The sequence below is a fragment of the Diorhabda sublineata genome, chromosome 6 (genome assembly GCF_026230105.1).
Source record: "Diorhabda sublineata isolate icDioSubl1.1 chromosome 6, icDioSubl1.1, whole genome shotgun sequence".
Taxonomy (NCBI): Eukaryota; Metazoa; Arthropoda; class Insecta; order Coleoptera; family Chrysomelidae; genus Diorhabda; species Diorhabda sublineata.
Window position 1 is genome coordinate 2,742,113 of NC_079479.1, and position 21,420 is coordinate 2,763,532.

Here is a 21,420-nt window from a genome sequence, read left to right on the forward strand (position 1 = left end):
ACTTGGGGTATAGAAAGTACTTCGTGTTAAAATCCCATTGACATTTTTTCGAGAAAATTACATATTTGAAGGAAAAAAAAGTGTATCCTGTTGTGATTAATTATTTATTATCAAATTCAGAAAGGATCTATTTATATACGAGGATATATAGAAAAATTCTTAGCCTGCTATAGAACCAAACAAAATTTCAATGTCAAAATAATTTATTACTCAACATATTCTCCTCTTAATTGAATACATTTATTAGAACCAACTTGCAACGTCTCTAGACTCCTTGCTCTGTAAACCAGACCTCCACAGCTTTTATTACCTCCTCGTTGGAAGAAAATTTACTACCTTTTAAACTTTTTTTCAGTCGAAGAAAGAAACGGACGGAGCCAAATCTGGTGAATAAGGGGGTTTTTCTAGTAATTCAAACCCTAAATCACGAATTTTTTGTTTGCCAACATGAGATTTACGTGCAAGGATGTTGTCCTGCAAAAACAAAACACTTTTGGGTAGCTTTCCGCGTCCTTTTTCCTCAATTTTTTCACGTAGAATTGTCAGTAATGTCGAATAGTAATCTCCAGTTATTTTTCTACCCTTATCCAAAAAATCAATCATGAATACTCGATGGCAATCCCAAAAAACTGAAGCAAGAACTTCTCCAGCAGATTTTTGGACACGAAACTTCTTAAGTCTTGGAGAACCTTTCCATCGATTGTTGCTTGGTTTCTGGATCGTAGAAATGCACCCAAGTCTCATTTATAGTAACAATTCGGTTTAAGTCTACATCGTTTTCAAATCGATGCTTTTGGTCAACATTCAAATATTTGGGGATCCATTTTGTAGCAATTTATCTCATGTCCAAATTGACGTGAAATCATGTCATGAACTGCATCGATATTTTCTGGGACTGATACAGAAACTGACCTTCCCGATCGGTCATCATCTTCAATGGAAAATTTACCTCTTTTGAAGCTTGCAGTCCAATTTTTCACGGGCATTGATCACCGAGGGTATTAAGCATATGTTTAAATACAGGTGGTGGACATCTTTTTTCTTTTAATTTATCGCGTAACTCTGGTTTACTTTTTTGACGTCGAACTTTACACTTACACTTCTACTAAGTTATTGTTCGTCGCTATGGTAACGTAATATCGTATCTACGAAAATATCATGTCAATAGAAGCCCAAAAGGTGGAAATTGAGTTTTCCAGCGATGCTAGTAAATGACTCTTGGTAATTTTTAAGGATCTTCCAGAAGGTTGTCGATTACACACACACACAACAACCGACATTACTTATAAAACACCCTATATTATCAAATAAGGACAATAGTTATATTTTTATTTCGTTTGTGGTGAAGTTAAATACTTTTATTACCAACTTGACCGTGTAAAATATTTGCTACAATCAAGAGAAAAAGTTTGAATTGACACCACTATCAAAAGGGTGTTTTTAAGGAATTTCTTTAAAGCACAAGACATCAGATAGCTACGGGGTGACAGGTAAAAAAATAAAGAATGTTTTCCAAATTTGATGCAGGGTTATTTGGTAGTTAGTACTAAGTAAATTGACATGATTAGAAGTCGTCAAGAATTTTTATTTAAATGTAGAAATGGCGTTATACGATGGCACGACCAAAACTAGACATCACCGAGTACCAATAGCAATATTGAAGAAATTCCTTGGACTTCATGAATTCGTTTGCCGACCGAACTATTCCCCATGCTTTGGAAAAACTTTTTGCTAATAAACTCGCGGCCATAAGTAACGCACCACCCTTTATTTCAATATCAAAACCTAATCTTTTGGGTTTCTTTTATTTCTATCACAAAAAGTATGTTAAATGTTAACAATACCGTTTTATGCAGTTAAACAATATCAATATTAATTTATTAAACAAAAAAATATTTTTCAGAAATCGGGGTGGTGAGTTATTTTTGACCACGATTGTATGTATGGGATTCTAGGTTATCTAAGTTTGTTAATAATGTCAAATACTCCTTCTCGTCTTTGTTGGAGGCTTGATAAACTGATTTATTACCAAGCTAAAACTTCAAGTCCCTTTGGATTCGTCAGGTCTTACAAGATATGATCTCACAAATTTTTTTTTATTACAATTCTGGCTAATACCTCGTGATAAATTTGGATGACGACACATAAAATCTTGAAACCATTCAAGTCCTTAATTGTAATTGCATAAAATCGTTTTTCAAACACAGACTACCCCCTTACTATTCCGTATTTAACCCTGTAGAGTTAATACGGGCAAAAGTAGAATCAGAATTACGAAAATGTCATCAATCTCCAAAACTGAGTAAAGAGGTTGTGGAATTGGTAAAGGAAGTTTTAGCAGAAGAACGCCGAAAGCTTTGTTGAAGATGAGTTTGTGGTTTCACCCTCTTCATAATTCAATAAAATTATAACTCTATTTCAGACGATTCTGACTACCAGAAAAAAAACGAATGGGGTACAAAAAGAGCTCAGTTCACGTCTGGTATCCTGTTTAAACCAAACGCCCTTACAACTAGGTAGATTTTACTCGTCTATTTACGTTTTATAATTTAATATTTAGTTGTATCAAGTTAACCAGGTTTAATAATGTTTTGACTATAAACTATTTCAATTCTACTTTCGAAAAAGCGATAAAATTAATTAAAAATCAATCTAATTATATATTAATAAGTTTTCGTAAACCAAAAATTATAATAAACTTTCGTTTGATATGAAAGTACGGCCAAAAATCGCAACTAAACATAAACCAAATACCAATTTTAAATATTTTATCTTAATAACCATCGCTGATAATTATAAACATTAAATGATTTATTTATCTGCTTTTTTCGAACGCTCATTTGCCTGGCCTATCAATCAGGTCATACTGAAAGTCGGTAATCAAAATTTCTTAACCGAATCCGTGTTCCAAAATCAATTTACCTAAATATTTTCTCCCACAGTTTATCCAATATGACGCAAAAATTGTATACACACAAAAAAATTATTTCGGCACTGAGAGACAAAAAAAAAATCACTCGCGAAATCGTAATTGCAGGGTCGCCGCGGTTAATACCAAAACAAGCTAAACGTCTAAACGTTTACTCGACAACTGATGTGTAAGTTAGTTGACTGTGCCTACGACCGCTTCGCACGCGAGATAGGCGATTGTTAAGGTGGGGTCGGTAGATCTTCAGCTCTTGTACCACTCGGAATCGGAAGAATCCGAGTTTAAAATGAATTTGTAAAATAGACCGGATAGGGCATTTGATAATTGTTTAAAGTATAGAAAAATACTAAAATATTTTCGAAAACGATAATACAGAGGTCGGCAGAAATCAGAAGAATGAAATGCAACGTCAAAATTAATTTATTACGAAGCTCCATCATGCATGAAATGACAGATGCTGTCCAATTGTTCACGTAAATCTTGGAGTATTTTCAGATAACTTTTGCCCCTTAAAAAAGCTGAACTGGATTCTAGTCAGGGTGAAACTGCTCCCGAGAAAGCTGTACGCAAGATGGGAGCCGCGTTTGCTCATAATGGAACAAAAAAAACACCGTGAAGATGTTTCCGTCGCGTGTTTTTCAGAAATAAAGACGTTTCATAACCACGGATGAAACGTGGGTCCATCACATCACCACCAAACAAGGCAAAGACCGTTCCAGCTGTAGATAAAGTCAATTTTTTAGATTGTGCGTGGGATAATTCTCGAAAAACTGTCAACGGGCAGTATTAAGCAACTTTTGAGCGAAAGAACCAAGCAAAAACGGTTGTATTTGGCTAAAAAGAAAGTGTTGTTTAATCAAATCAATGCTCCAGCTCACAAATGCGTTAATACAATGTCCAAAATTGAGGAATTATAGTTTGAATTGCTACATAATGCACCCTATTCGCCAGATTTAACTCCTAGGATTATTTCCTGTTACTAGACTTGGAGAAATGACTCGGTGGTCAAAGGACGTTTCTTACTATGGGTCAGGTACTTTTGGGACCATCCTCGTATGCTAGAAATTCCTCCCAACGCGCTCTGTATAACTTAAAATCCGTATTAAAATTTTCAAGATGGGAGCCGCGTTTGCTCATAATGGAACAAAAAAAACACCGTGAAGATGTTTCCGTCGCGTGTTTTTCAGAAATAAAGACGTTTCATAACCACGGATGAAACGTGGGTCCATCACATCACCACCAAACAAGGCAAAGACCGTTCCAGCTGTAGATAAAGTCAATTTTTTAGATTGTGCGTGGGATAATTCTCGAAAAACTGTCAACGGGCAGTATTAAGCAACTTTTGAGCGAAAGAACCAAGCAAAAACGGTTGTATTTGGCTAAGAAGAAAGTGTTGTTTAATCAAATCAATGCTCCAGCTCACAAATGCGTTAATACAATGTCCAAAATTGAGGAATTATAGTTTGAATTGCTACATAATGCACCCTATTCGCCAGATTTAACTCCTAGGATTATTTCCTGTTACTAGACTTGGAGAAATGACTCGGTGGTCAAAGGACGTTTCTTACTATGGGTCAGGTACTTTTGGGACCATCCTCGTATGCTAGAAATTCCTCCCAACGCGCTCTGTATAACTTAAAATCCGTATTAAAATTTTCAAGATGGGAGCCGCGTTTGCTCATAATGGAACAAAAAAAACACCGTGAAGATGTTTCCGTCGCGTGTTTTTCAGAAATAAAGACGTTTCATAACCACGGATGAAACGTGGGTCCATCACATCACCACCAAACAAGGCAAAGACCGTTCCAGCTGTAGATAAAGTCAATTTTTTAGATTGTGCGTGGGATAATTCTCGAAAAACTGTCAACGGGCAGTATTAAGCAACTTTTGAGCGAAAGAACCAAGCAAAAACGGTTGTATTTGGCTAAGAAGAAAGTGTTGTTTAATCAAATCAATGCACCAGCTCACAAATGCGTTAATACAATGGCCAAAATTGAGGAATTAAAGTTTGAATTGCTACCTCATGCACCCTATTCGCCAGATTTAACTCCTAGGATTATTTCCTGTTACTAGACTTGGAGAAATGACTCGGTGGTCAAAGGACGTTTCTTACTATGGGTCAGGTACTTTTGGGACCATCCTCGTATGCTAGAAATTCCTCCCAACGCGCTCTGTATAACTTAAAATCCTTATTAAAATTTTCAAGATGGGAGCCGCGTTTGCTCACAATGGAACAAAAAAAAAACACCGTGAAGATGTTTCCGTCGCGTGTTTTTCAGAAATAAAGACGTTTCATAACCACGGATGAAACGTGGGTCCATCACATCACCACCAAACAAGGCAAATACCGTTCCAGCTATAGGCAAAGTCAGTTTTTTAGATTGTGCGTGGGATAATTCTCGAAAAACTGTCAACGGGGAGTATTAAGCAACTTTTGAGCGAAAGAACCAAGCAAAAACGGTTGTATTTGGCTAAGAAGAAAGTGTTGTTTAATCAAATCAATGCACCAGCTCACAAATGCGTTAATACAATGGCCAAAATTGAGAAATTAAAGTTTGAATTGCTACCTCATGCACCCTATTCGCCAGATTTAACCCCTAGGATTATTTCCTGTTACTAGACTTAAAGAAATGATCAAAGGACGTTTCTTACTATGGGTCAGGTACTTTTGGGACCATCCTCGTATGCTAGAAATTCCTCACAACGCGCTCTGTATAACTTAAAATCCGTATTAAAATTTTCAAGATGGGAGCCGCGTTTGCTCATAATGGAACAAAAAAAAACACCGTGAAGATGTTTCCGTCGCGTGTTTTTCAGAAATAAAGACGTTTCATAACCACGGATGAAACGTGGGTCCATCACATCACCACCAAACAAGGCAAAGACCGTTCCAGCTGTAGATAAAGTCAATTTTTTAGATTGTGCGTGGGATAATTCTCGAAAAACTGTCAACGGGGAGTATTAAGCAACTTTTGAGCGAAAGAACCAAGCAAAAACGGTTGTATTTGGCTAAGAAGAAAGTGTTGTTTAATCAAATCAATGCACCAGCTCACAAATGCGTTAATACAATGGCCAAAATTGAGAAATTAAAGTTTGAATTGCTACCTCATGCACCCTATTCGCCAGATTTAACCCCTAGGATTATTTCCTGTTACTAGACTTAAAGAAATGATCAAAGGACGTTTCTTACTATGGGTCAGGTACTTTTGGGACCATCCTCGTATGCTAGAAATTCCTCACAACGCGCTCTGTATAACTTAAAATCCGTATTAAAATTTTCAAGATGGGAGCCGCGTTTGCTCATAATGGAACAAAAAAAAACACCGTGAAGATGTTTCCGTCGCGTGTTTTTCAGAAATAAAGATGTTTCATAACCACGGATGAAACGTGGGTCCATCACATCACCACCAAACAAGGCAAAGACCGTTCCAGCTGTAGATAAAGTCAATTTTTTAGATTGTGCGTGGGATAATTCTCGAAAAACTGTCAACGGGGAGTATTAAGCAACTTTTGAGCGAAAGAACCAAGCAAAAACGGTTGTATTTGGCTAAGAAGAAAGTGTTGTTTAATCAAATCAATGCACCAGCTCACAAATGCGTTAATACAATGGCCAAAATTGAGAAATTAAAGTTTGAATTGCTACCTCATGCACCCTATTCGCCAGATTTAACTCCTAGGATTATTTCCTGTTACTAGACTTGGAGAAATGACTCGGTGGTCAAAGGACGTTTCTTACTATGGGTCAGGTACTTTTGGGACCATCCCCGTATGCTAGAAAACCAAGAGGTTGGGAATTTCAGTACTTGGTTTTATGTACGGAGTCAATACTTCAAGTTTAAATAAAGTGTTAACGGGAAGAAGATATAGAAAAAGACAATGTAAACAAATTTAAGCGTGTGAGAAGTTTTAGTGTCCTTAGTTAGACGCGTCGTGACAAGGTCAGTGTGTTAACATTGTTTTCTTTTCACTTTAACCTCTCAAAATGTTGACCCATTTCATCATTGTTGTTTCAAAAAAAAAAATCCAATTCGTTTATATATCGAAAACGTGCGTTAATTCCGTGCATATTTTCTGATATATTGAAATATGTTTGTTATAGTACGAGGTGCGATTCAAAATGTTCTACTTGCGATGAAAATGGTTGTTTTTTCAGCAAGGTAATTATTTTTTGGTGCTTCAACCTTACCGTGCTCGCTGGCACGGATATTGATAGTTGATTTTGTGGCAATATTTTTTGTTGTTGTTGTTGCGAAATTTCAATGTCATAATTTCGCAATTCGACTACTGCACAAAAAAAAAATTATCGGCGATACAAATAAAAGAAAGTGTCGAAACCGAGTTGCAAATAACGTCAATAGATTTCTCTGAAATGTACACTTAATTTATTAACAAAAAATATACGATTTACGCTGTTAGTTTCGTTTTATTTTCATAAACGAAAACGCGGAACTAACTTTTAATTAGCCGACAAAAACGTCGTTGTTCGAAGAAAAAAAAAACAAAGTTACTTTATAATTTGTAAAATGAGAACAAATCGATAAAGTTTCCAAGACTCATTGACATACGAGGTCCCAGAAATACAAAAATTTTTGGTAAAAAAATATTTATTTTTTAACGTAATCTCCTTTTAGGTTTTCCCAGTGTATAACAAGAATCGTCGTCGCATCTAAATCTCGACCAACGAGCCATTTCTTTTAGTCTGGGAGCAGAAAATAGTCCGAGAGGGCTAAATCTGGCGAATAGGCTGCATGTAGTAACAATTCAAACTTTAATTCATTAATTTTGGCCATTGCTATAACCTGGTGCATTGTCTTGATGAAGCAACACTTTCTGCTTAGCCAAACGCGGCTTTTTTGCTTGATTTTTTCGCTCAAACGTTGCTTAATACTCCCCGTTGATGGTTTTTCCTTTTTTAAATCGAGGCCAAGACATTGCCTGCGGATGGAGCGGTCTTTGTAGCTGGTTCTTCTTTTGCAGTCCATTGTTTTGATTGGACTGTCACGTTTCATCCATACAGTGACTTCCGCCATCTCTAGATCAGGCCAGGCCATATTTTAGTCACCTACACGCATTACAGACTCATCTTAACACACGACTGTCGTCTATCTTACTATAGAAATTAATTTGGAATTTATTAAATAAATGGGGACAAAATCATTCAGACATTTTTGGAATCATATCTCGCTTTATTGGTTACAAAAGGCAAATTCAATTTAAATATTTGATAGAAAGTCATTTTGTCATTAGTAATTTTCGTCTTATGCCAAGAATTATTTGCAATTACGGTTAATTATCGATATTTCTGAGGAAGTGAGAGTAGTAAGCAGTTATGTTTTCATTTTTTTCATATAAATTTTTATTTCGTATTTGAACATATAATAAACCTTCGGTTACGTTAACCTTACATGGTTACCTGAAGGTCCTCATCCTCATCGATATAAAATAATCACGTATCTATATGATATTAATATTAATGCACATATATAAATTAACGACAATTTTTCAATAATTTTTATTAATTAATATCTACTGAATTATGCGAAAGTTTAGTATAAAGGAAAAAATAGATCGATGATATTGTATAAAGATGTGGTGTGTGTGTGTGTGTGTGTGTGTGTGTATATAAAAAAGACCTTAACCAGTTCAACGACCTCTTAGATTTCCTAATTTAATGGCAGTTGCAGAGGTAAAATGCGAGACTGCATAGTTGTACGAAACGAAAGAAAAAAATTTGTATTAATCGAAAAAATTACCTCTATTTTTAATAAATTTATCTATGGAACGTGCTGTCAGATTTTATATGACGTATTTGTATTCTACGGTGGCTTTAAACGCCAAAAGTCGAAAAAGAAAAGTTTCTATTTAGGGACATTTACGTCGTGGGATAGTTGTAGTGGTATGAAGACCCCCGCTCTGTTGGAAAGTGACGGGGGGTCTTTACTTGGGTCGGTAATTCATTTCTTCGTGCAATTATCAATGTACCGCTATTTGAAAGGCGCCAATTTTTTGTTTTTTTAATGAACTATTGACAGATTCGTAATCAGCGATCTCGAAAAACCCCCGTATACCGGAATTCATTATGATTTTTCAACAATACGAGCCGCCATTTTGGAGCTGCCATATTGTTTTTCAAAAAACTATCGAAGGTTTCGTAATCAGAGACCTGGAAACCCCGTACACTAAATTTCAATAAAAAATAGTGATTATTCAACATTATTGGCCGCCATTTTGTTTTTCAAAAAAATTTTTGAAGAAATAATAACAATTTGTTTCATTTTCTGTTTATGGTTACCATCTAGTAGCAGATCAATACGATTTAAACGAGTCCAAACTCGATGGGGTTACATCGTTTAATTAAGAAGTTCCTATGGCCAGCTTCCAGCACCTTCATCAGAGCCTGGTTACCATCTAGTATCAAATCAAGACGAATTAAACGAGTCCAAACTCGATGGGATTACGTCTTTTATTTTGAAGTTCATATCCAGCATCTTCTTGAGAGCCTGGTTACCATCAAGTATCAAATCAAGAAGAGTTGAATTAGTCCAAACTCGATGGGGTTGCCTCGTTTAATAACGGAGTTCCTATGGCCAGCTTCCAGCACCTTCATCAGAGCCTGGTTACCATCTATTATCAAATCAAGAAGAGTTAAACTAGTCTAAACTCGATGGGGTTGCCTTGTTTAATAATGGAGTTCCTATGGCCAGCTTCCAGCACCTTCATCAGAGCCTGGTTACCATCTAGTATCAAATCAAGACGAATTAAACGAGTCCAAACTCGATGGGATTACGTCTTTTATTTTGAAGTTCATATCCAGCATCTTCTTGAGAGCCTGGTTACCATCAAGTATCAAATCAAGAAGAGTTGAATTAGTCCAAACTCGATGGGGTTGCCTCGTTTAATAACGGAGTTCCTATGGCCAGCTTCCAGCACCTTCATCAGAGCCTGGTTACCATCTATTATCAAATCAAGAAGAGTTAAACTAGTCTAAACTCGATGGGGTTGCCTTGTTTAATAATGGAGTTCCTATGGACAGCTTCCAGCACCTTCATCAGAGCCTGGTTACCATCTATTATCAAATCAAGAAGAGTTGAATTAGTCCAAACTCGATGGGGTTGCCTCGTTTAATAACGGAGTTCCTATGGCCAGCTTCCAGCACCTTCATCAGAGCCTGGTTACCATCTATTATCAAATCAAGACGAATTAAACGAGTCCAAACTCGAAATGGATCAAATTTAACTTGCAAGGTTTGATTACAGACAACTGGACAGGTGAAACTAAATAAAAACTTTTAAAATTATCGGTTTAATTATTTTTAAATATTTTTTTTTATTTCTATGGACAATCTATTAACAAATGCATGATTCTTAGTTAAATTTTAAAGGAAAACATTAAACTTGTCTATTAAACAACTCGTTCCATGTCAACATTGAAAATTTCCAAACCAATTTAATTATGAAATTCTTCTTTATTAATTTATCTGACCGTTCCAAGTAATAATTCTCTGGTAAAGACACGAAATACGGGCGAAAGAACTAACACAAAAAAAAACAAAAGTAAATTCCTCGCATTCAGCACGTGTCTGTCGATGTGGTCGAGAGAAGAAATTCGGTTTTCGCCCGCGGCCATTTGTCTGAATCTTCACGGAGTAGATTTTAATTAAAGAAAGGTCACTTTTTTTCCTATAAAACGGTATTAATATTTTAATGTGGAACACTAACTGTATTAATAATTGAACTAGTGACCTTCAACTATCTTACAAAGAATTTTCACTGTTGTAACACATACAGGGACAACAACGTTTCACGTAATATTAGTGATATCACCTTCAGAGAATATAAACGTTTCTGATAACAAGATGGGGTACTTATTCGTTATACCACCACCATGGAAATTGCGAAATATGAATAATAAAGTGTCTGGATGGGGTGGAAAATTATTTTACATAAAAAAATGGTTAGGTTAGGTTAAGTTATGTTGAGGTTAGGTTGGGTTAGGTAAGGTTATGTTGAGGTTAGGTTAGTATAGGTTAGGTAAGGTTATGTTGAGGTTAGGTTAGGTTATGTTGAGGTTAGGTTAGTTTAGGTTAGGTAAGGTTATGTTGAGGTTAGGTTAGTTCAGGTTAGGTAAGGTTATGTTGAGATTAGGTTAGGTTAGTTCAGGTTAGGTAAGGTTATGTTGAGGTTAGGTTAGGTTAGGTTATATTGAGGTTAGATTAGGTAAGGTTATGTTGAGGTTAGGTTAGGTTATATTGAGGTTAGATTAGGTAAGGTTATGTTGAGGTTAGGTTAGGTTATATTGAGGTTAGATTAGGTAAGGTTATGTTGAGGTTAGGTTAGGTTTGTGAAAAATATTATATACTTTTATTTACATATATGTTTCATAAATAAATTTTATGATTTTTTACGTGATCTTTTTTGGGATTATGTATGTAGATTTTTTTGAAAATATAAATTTATTTTTGCGTTTTCCGCCTTAATTTTAATTGATTTTCATCTAAAACACTGTATTTCGTCGTTATTATTATTATTACTCAGGTGGTGGTGGTGGTGGTATAACGAAGCAGACCCCAAGATGGTCCCAGAAGTACTTGGCCCAACAAAGAAAAGACAACGTAATCTCCTTTTAATTTCATTGTTGAAAAATCTTTGATCACCGAGCCATTTCCTCAAGTCTGGGAACAGGAAATAATCCGAGGTGGTTAAATCTGGCGAATCGGATGTATGAGGTAGCAATTTTGGTTAAATAACGGATTTTTGAGCTGGTGCATTGTCTTGATGAAACAACACTTTCTTCTTAGCCAAATATGGTCGTTTTTGCTTGATTTCTTCGCTCAAACATTGCAATAAGTTCCCATAATATTAACCGTTGATAATTTTTCCTTTTTCAAGATATTCAATGAAAATTATCCCAAAAAACCGACACCTGCTGATGAAACGGTCAATATGCTATGTGCTGTACTTTTTGATTGATTTTCTTGAACATTTCCGGAGTCGTCATCTCATTGGGCGAGGTCCAGGTACTTCTCCGAACATCCCCGTAAAGCATAAAAAGGGCAGAACCTAGTAATTTATGAGGAATAAGTCGGATCAAGATGCAATCGATTCAAGAGTGTCTCAGGAAACTTTGGGAACAAAAATTATGAATCGAAAATTTATAACTGACAGAAAAACTGTTATGGGGGGGGGGGGTCTGGTGGCTTCGAAGTCTCTAAATACATTGTCACCTGTAGCCCCTTATGAAATTTTCCAAATATATACACCGTGAGGGTTTTAGAGGACGTTTAACATGAATATCAAGACGGGGAGATGTCTGGGGTGATTGATTTTTACGCAGCCCTGTGGATATACGTTATGAAATTAGCCAAATATGTTTTTAATGAGTTTTTCGAGATCGTTGAGCTCTAATATAGGTATATCTTGTTCATTTTCATTTTTCAATATAGACATTCATTCATTTTGCAAAAATACTTCAATGCTAGGTATTTCTGGAATCACCCTCGTAGTATTCCGTTTCTTCGGAATGTTCATTCCAGTATTATGTTGAACAACGTAGTAGATAGATGATCTACCTTTTTTATTTTATTTTCGTGAGTTTTACCAGTTTTATTGAAACTTTCAGGTCTTTCTTTACATTGTAACCGTGTCATATGCCTTTGGGAAGTCGATCAAAATTGCAAGTAGTGTTCGTATCTGCTTAAGAGTGAATATATAACCTGATTTACTAGTTCGAAATCCGCCCCTTTGGAAGGGTTTCTCCAGATTCTTCAATTTTTCAATCTAGAAATTTTACTTTCTTCACTTTAACCAAAAACAAAAGTCATCCTTTTTTCCTTTCCTTTTTTGATATTCATACTGAACGCACTGTTTGAACGACCACTACACCAACACTCAAAATTCCAATGTCAGACGCGCGTTTCGATAACCAAATTATCGTCTTCAGAGACAGCTTACCTTCAGTGTCTGAAGAATAAAACTTGGTTATCGAAACGCGCGTCTGACAGTGTAATTGTGAGTGTTGGTGTAGTGTAGTAGTGTAGTAAATAGTGTGTTCAATATAATGTTTACCTTCAATATCTGAAAACTAAAACTTGATTATCGAAACGCGCGTCAGACAGTGTAATCGTGAGTGTTGGTGTAGTGTAGTAGTGTAGTAAATAGTGTGTTCAATATAATGTTTACCTTCAGTATCTGAAGACTAAAACTTGATTATCGAAACGCGCGTCAGACAGTGTAATCGTGAGTGTTGGTGTAGTGTAGTAGTGTAGTAAATAGTGTGTTCAATATAATGTTTACCTTCAGTATCTGAAGACTAAAACTTGATTATCGAAACGCGCGTCAGACAGTGTAATCGTGAGTGTTGGTGTAGTGTAGTAGTGTAGTAAATAGTGTGTTCAATATAATGTTTACCTTCAGTATCTGAAGACTAAAACTTGATTATCGAAACGCGCGTCAGACAGTGTAATTATAAGTGTTGGTGTAGTGTAGTAGTGTAGCAAATAGTGTGTTCAATATAATGTTTACCTTCTATATCTGAAAACTAAAACTTGATTATCGAAACGCGCGTCAGACAGTGTAATTGTGAGTGTTGGTGTAGTGTAGTAGTGTAGTAAATAGTGTGTTCAATATAATGTTTACCTTCAATATCTGAAAACTAAAACTTGATTATCGAAACGCGCGTCAGACAGTGTAATTGTGAGTGTTGGTGTAGTGTAGTAGTGTAGTAAATAGTGTGTTCAATATAATGTTTACCTTCAATATCTGAAAACTAAAACTTGATTATCGAAACGCGCGTCAGACAGTGTAATCGTGAGTGTTGGTGTAGTGTAGTAGTGTAGTAAATAGTGTGTTCAATATAATGTTTACCTTCAATATCTGAAAACTAAAACTTGATTATCGAAACGCGCGTCAGACAGTGTAATTGTGAGTGTTGGTGTAGTGTAGTAGTGTAGTAAATAGTGTGTTCAATATAATGTTTACCTTCAATATCTGAAAACTAAAACTTGATTATCGAAACGCGCGTCAGACAGTGTAATTGTGAGTGTTGGTGTAGTGTAGTAGTGTAGTAAATAGTGTGTTCAATATAATGTTTACCTTCAATATCTGAAAACTAAAACTTGATTATCGAAACGCGCGTCAGACAGTGTAATTATAAGTGTTGATGTAGTGTAGTAGTGTAGTAAATAGTGTGTTCAATATAATGTTTACCTTCAATATCTGAAAACTAAAACTTGATTATCGAAACGCGCGTCAGACAGTGTAATCGTGAGTGTTGGTGTAGTGTAGTAGTGTAGTAAATAGTGTGTTCAATATAATGTTTACCTTCAGTATCTGAAGACTAAAACTTGATTATCGAAACGCGCGTCAGACAGTGTAATCGTGAGTGTTGGTGTAGTGTAGTAGTGTAGTAAATAGTGTGTTCAATATAATGTTTACCTTCAGTATCTGAAGACTAAAACTTGATTATCGAAACGCGCGTCAGACAGTGTAATTTTGAGTGTTGTTTGTACCATTATTTCAGTATCCCATATACTTTGGTGGTTTTTTTTTGTTCGAGAGTCAGCTCCATATTAGAATAAATTTCGTTTTCACCGGGGTATTTGACATTTTGGTTTCGTATAATTTCTGCTACTTCTTCTTTATTTGGTGCTGGTATTTTTTTCGTTTTACGGCTACAGTTGGGCATAAAAGAACCCAATTTTCAATATTTACAATTTGTATTGTTCAATTTTTTATTTCAAAATGGATTTCACGCTCCGAATGGATGAAAAAGTCATGTTTTTGTCATATTTGAATATTTTATTATCAAATATACAGGTTTACGTCTCAAGGTCGCAAATATTTGAAATTGTTGATAATGTACCGAGGTTAAACGGTCTGAATGATATTGAAATTAATTTTTATGTTATACTATAAAATAATGATTCATACAGGTATTTTAGTGCTTCGGTAAATATCGCGATGGTGAACGCGAATTTTGAAATTATGGCGAACGCACGTCGAAATATCCTGTTTGTTTTTGTTAGAATTTCTCACTCTATAGTAATTAAATACGTTTCAATCTGTCAAAATAATACTTAATACATCTCCAGGTATAACCTATTTTAAATAAGGATTCAGTAGAAGACAAAATAAAAAGACATTTGAACTGTTTTCACGTCCAGCGGGGCTACTGTTCAATGCTTGGACACTTGAAGATCTATCCAAGTTACATCGGAGCTTAGGCAAGAAAAATCCAACATTGAAAAAGAAGGTAGATAGGAGCGAAACCAAATAATGGGACAACCTACAGGGGTCGAGACAGGTAAAGACTTTTCTGAGAAACTACAACCAGAGAAGATCTGCTGAATGTATCAACTCAAGGAAAAACAATCTACGAATACCAACGGAAACCCTATCGCCTCAATAAACACCTAAAGACGCTAGATTACCAATTAATGCAGATTTTGATGCACAGAAGACGAAGAAACCTCAATCCACACTTTCTCAAATTGTTTAAACTCCAGAGCACTACACCTGGGTGCGTATGAAATAGAAGACGAAGATCTCTGGCAATTAAAGTGACCCCACATGGAGTGGGGTTGATGGATCAGCTGCAAACACTGGGTTCTCTGACACATCAAAAAATTAACAATAATCCCTTGTCTCCCTTTTATTATAAATTAAATATACAGTGCGATCCATGAGTTCTTGGTCTCAAATAATAGAGTTTATGCACGCGTCAGTGACAAGTCTCAACCAGCTTCACACAAAGTTTCAACACGCTGCTTCGATACATTTTATTATAGTAGATCTCAGACGATTACTCAATCAATTTGTTTGGGGAAATGTCTCAAATTGAATTTCACACTGTTAGAATTGTCCAACATTTTGTAGATGGAATCAAATACAAATGTACATGACTCAATAAGGTAGAGAGGCGTTGAAAAATTATCGAAAAATGGTGGCGCAAAATCAGGTTGCTTTATAATAAGGCTCCAATCCATACTGCTTCGCTTTCCAAGGCTACTGTATAAGAATGAGGCTTCACAGAGATTGAACATTCGTATAGCCCCGAACTGACCCTATACGACTATTTTTTTGCGCAAAAATGCTTTAGTCAGACGTTTTGAACAGTGTGTGTGAAATAAAGGGAGAATATATTGAAAAATAATAACTTTTATGACCTTTCTTTCTACGTTAGGCTAAAAACTTATTTATATCATATTTATTATTAAATAATATGTTATTTTCTTGGAATTTTTTTTCAATGGAAAAAACGTCTTGGAGTTCTTTGAATCAACGAAATCATATTCTTCACATACCGACCTACTTAAATGTATTTAGCATTACTCTGAAGAAGAAATCTTTATTCTCAGAAAATATTATTTATTTATTTCGTTTCTAATGAATTGTTAAACTGAAATAAAACATCATTTTGCGAAATATTTTATTTCGATAGTGTGAAAAGAATTAAAGAATTTGACGTTAATGACGATATCCCAAACAGAAGGAAACATGGACGTAAGTGTAGTGCCAATCAGGACCGCCAGAGGACACTAGCTTCGTAATATCAGCTGTTGTTACTTTCGTCAATTGAAAAAAAGAAGAAAGATTCATTGGAGAATTCGTTGGAGTTGGCCCTGATATAGGAGTTGCTCCTCTGCAGGGCTGAGGGAACTAACCGATGACATTTTTATGAGTTCTATGACTTAGTGATTGAAATTAGGTTGATTAAATCTTAATAATTGGAAAATTTGATATTCCATTCTATTTTTTCAATCATGCATGTTATACAACTGCAAATTCTCTCCTGTATAATAGGAGTTTTTACATTTACGTCATTTTTTTTCCGAAACGGCGATATATTTTCTTCCAGGAATTATAAGTTTATCATCATAAGTTGGACCGAAGCCTTCGGAAAAAGCCCGAAATAAAATCCAGTTTCGTTTTCTAATTAAAATATTTTTAGTCAAATCTGTACACCTGCATGTTCGTAACGTATCTTTTTGGCCCCGATTTTGTTATACTTTGAACAATCGTAAAAAGCATTTATCAAAAAATTACGATAATGCAATAATTCGATCCAAAAATCTCATTATCCTGATTAGATTCGCCAGCATCAAAAATTTCTTTTTGTATCTTTTTTAGAGAATAAGAAATAAATTAATAAATTACAGGATTTCAAAATGTGGATATTACGGCATTCTAAGGGCATATAATTCGAAAATGGGACAAGATCGAATGCCGAAGAGGCATGTATATAGCCATATCGACATCCCAAGTGCATATAATTCGAAATTGGGGTCAGAGAAGTACGTATATAGCCATATCGACGTTCTAAGGGCATATAATTTGAAATTGGGACATGATCAAATGCCGGAGAGGCATGTATATAGCCATATCGACGTCCTAAGGGCATATAATTCGAAATTGGGACATGATCAAATGCCGGAGAGGCATGTATATAGCCTTATCGACATCCTAAGTGCATATAATTCGAAATTGGGGTCGGAGAAACACGTATTTAGCCTTTTCGACGTTCTAAGGGCATACAATTCGAAATTGGGGTCAGAGAGGCACGTATATAGCCATATCGACGTTCTAAGGGCATATAATTCGAAATTGGGACATGATCAAATGCCGGAGAAGCATGTATATAGCCTTATCGACGTCCTAAGGGCATATAATTCGAAATTGGGACATGATCAAATGCCGGAGAGGCATGTATATAGCCTTATCGACGTCCTAAGGGCATATAATTCGAAATTGGGACATGATCAAATGCCGGAGAGGCATGTATATAGCCTTATCGACATCCTAAGGGCATATAATTCGAAATTGGGACATGATCAAATGCCGGAGAGGCATGTATATAGCCTTATCGACGTCCTAAGGGCATATAATTCGAAATTGGGACATGATCAAATGCCGGAGAGGCATGTATATAGCCTTATCGACGTCCTAAGGGCATATAATTCGAAATTGGGACATGATCAAATGCCGGAGAGGCATGTATATAGCCTTATCGACGTCCTAAGGGCATATAATTCGAAATTGGGACATGATCAAATGCCGGAGAGGCATGTATATAGCCATATCGACGTCCTAAGGGCATATAATTCGAAATTGGGACATGATCAAATGCCGGAGAGGCATGTATATAGCCTTATCGACGTCCTAAGGGCATATAATTCGAAATTGGGACATGATCAAATGCCGGAGAGGCATGTATATAGCCTTATCGACGTCCTAAGGGCATATAATTCGAAATTGGGACATGATCAAATGCCGGAGAGGCATGTATATAGCCTTATCGACGTCCTAAGGGCATATAATTCGAAATTGGGACATGATCAAATGCCGGAGAGGCATGTATATAGCCTTATCGACGTCCTAAGAACATATAATTCGAAATTGGGACATGATCAAATGCCGGAGAGGCATGTATATAGCCTTATCGACATCCTAAGTGCATATAATTCGAAATTGGGATCGGAGAAACACGTATTTAGCCTTTTCGACGTTCTAAGGGCATACAATTCGAAATTGGGGTCAGAGACGCACGTATATAGCCATATCGACGTTCTAAGGGCATATAATTCGAAATTCGGGCATGTATATAGTCATATCGACGTTCTAAGGGCATATAATTCGAAATTCGGGGATGTATATAGTCATATCGACGTTCTAAGGGCATATAACTCGAAATTGGGACATGATCAAATGCCGGAGAGGCATGTATATAGCTATATCGACATCCTAAGGGCATATAATTCGAAATTGGGACATGATCAAATGCCGGAGAGGCATGTATATAGCCTTATCGACATCCTAAGGGCATATAATTCGAAATTGGGACATGATCAAATGCCGGAGAGGCATGTATATAGCCTTATCGACATCCTAAGTGCATATAATTCGAAATTGGGGTCGGAGAAACACGTATTTAGCCTTTTCAACGTTCTAAGGGCATACAATTCGAAATTGGGGTCAGAGAGGCACGTATATAGCCATATCGACGTTCTAAGGGCATATAATTCGAAATTGGGACATGATCAAATGCCGGAGAGGCATGTATATAGCCATATCGACGTCCTAAGGGCATATAATTCGAAATTGGGACATGATCAAATGCCGGAGAGGCATGTATATAGCCATATCGACGTCCTAAGGGCATATAATTCGAAATTGGGACATGATCAAATGCCGGAGAGGCATGTATATAGCCTTATCGACGTCCTAAGGGCATATAATTCGAAATTGGGACATGATCAAATGCCGGAGAGGCATGTATATAGCCATATCGACGTCCTAAGTGCATATAATTCGAAATTGGGGTCGGAGAAACCCGTATTTAGCCTTTTCGACGTTCTAAGGGCATACAATTCGAAATTGGGGTCAGAGAGGCACGTATATAGCCATATCGACGTTCTAAGGGCATATAATTCGAAATTCGGGCATGTATATAGTCATATCGACGTCCTAAGGGCATATAATTCGAAATTGGGACATGATCAAATGCCGGAGAGGCATGTATATAGCCTTATCGACGTCCTAAGAGCATATAATTCGAAATTGGGACATGATCAAATGCCGGAGAGGCATGTATATAGCCTTATCGACATCCTAACTTCATATAATTCGAAATTGGGGTCGGAGAAACACGTATTTAGCCTTTTCGACGTTCTAAGGGCATACAATTCGAAATTGGGGTCAGAGAGGCACGTATATAGCCATATCGACGTTCTAAGGGCATATAACTCGAAATTGGGATCGGTGAGGCACGTATATAGTCATATCGACGTTCTAACGGCATATAATTCGAAATTGGGCCATGTATATAGTCATATCGACATCCTAAAGGCATATAATTCGAAATTGGGGTCGGAGAGGCACATATATAGTCATATCGACGTCCTAAGAGCATATAATTCGAAATTGGGACATGATAAAATGCCGGAGGGGCATGTATATAGCCATATCGAGATCCTAAGGGTATAATAAGATGGTTAGGTTAGGTGGGAGGCTATATCTATCTATTGAGTAATCGTTGATCTATTATTTTATATGGAAGATGTTAATTATAACTGAACAGAAGTTTGTACAATGTACTTGAATTACTGCAAAATCATAAATAAGGCAGGTGCTTACAGTAGAGAAGGTACACGGCGAACGGCACTTTGAAATTAGTAACGCCATCTTTTTATGAAATTATAAATCTTTATTTTTTGTAGAAATCTAGTTGATTATTTTTAGATATTTCACCAATTTTTCTATACTTTTCTACTTTTTTGAGATACAGAGTGTAAAAGAAATATACATTTCATTGCATATCCTCATTGGGAATAGAAATGTGAGCTAAAAAATTTTTATATGCGTCTATTGACATTTTTACACTTTCCTCGCACAATATTATTGAAACTTTCTTCTGCGTGCCTCCTCTAAATTAATAAAACTAAAAAAAGTTTCACGATCTTCTGTTAGCACGCCATTAGCTCATTAGATTTCGATGTTTTTTTTTTGGTCGGAGAGACTTCAGTTTTATTTGGATATAAAATTTTTGAAGTTCGTGTACCGCACTGGTGGATCTTCTTCATCGGCGGCAGCAGAAACGTACTTGGAAGGTCGTGAAGTGAACGACCAACAAGTTATGGTAAATCGACGCTACCACCATTCGTCCTTGACCAATGGACAAGGACGAATGGAGCTTTTTCTCTCTTTTCTTCTTTTTCTTAGTATCGACAATTCTTTGAAAGTGTCTGTATCTCGTCGAACGATAAAATCAAGAAACAAGGAAAATTTAAAAGGACAAACACGATGAATATTTAATTCTGAATCAAAAACAGTAAATACGCGAGGGTGGATTAAATATGAACCAGAATTTTGATAAAAAAAATTTTATTATCCAGTTACAGAGCTGATATTTTTCAGTTTCGTCACGGTTTGTCACGTAACCAATCGCGCACGAAGGCTTCTATCTCCAAATCGATCGGCGATAAATCGGGACTATAAGGAGGGTGTTCCAATCCGTTTTACATTTCCATCGCGTCGTTTTTACAAGTTTCTTCGGTGACTTGACGAGCTACTTACAAATTTTAAACGGAAAAACGACAATTTGGTGATACAGATTTGGTTCGAGTAATCATTTTAACAAAAATTTAAGCGAATGGATATTTTTTGTTAACATCTTAGACTGATAGACTGACTCTCTCTGGTGATGTTCTAAATGTAGCCGTCGAGGTAGCGGACTGTATGAAATAGGGCGTAACTTTGGCTTTCACATTGTGCGCACGCCTTAACGTTTCGCGCGAACATTTAAACGATAAGTTTTTTATAGTAACAGTGCGATTATATTTTGGACCGTATTGACTTTTTATTTTCTTGAGGCCCTAAATGCTGCCACGTACGCATGAGAGGAGCTAAGACCTTCTTGGTTATCTCCAGATCTACATTACACTCATGGAGTTCGAGTGGTGCCTGCCTGTCTGTGGATATCGAGTTTTAACTTCTGTA

General features: G+C 36.3%; 1 protein-coding gene across 2 annotated transcripts in view; it reads right to left on the minus strand.

Moving 5' to 3' along the window:
• Positions 1–21,420, minus strand: part of LOC130445995 (tyrosine-protein kinase Src42A) — a 93,345-nt gene that overhangs the window by 55,683 nt on the left and 16,242 nt on the right. The window contains exon 1 of one of the 2 annotated variants that reach the window (XM_056781946.1): positions 2,923–3,692. The exons of the other annotated variant lie outside the window; for it this stretch is intronic. The gene's annotated coding sequence lies outside the window, so the exon portion shown is untranslated. Of the gene's footprint in view, positions 1–2,922; positions 3,693–21,420 lie in introns of those variants that run through there. 2 annotated transcript variants of the gene reach the window in all.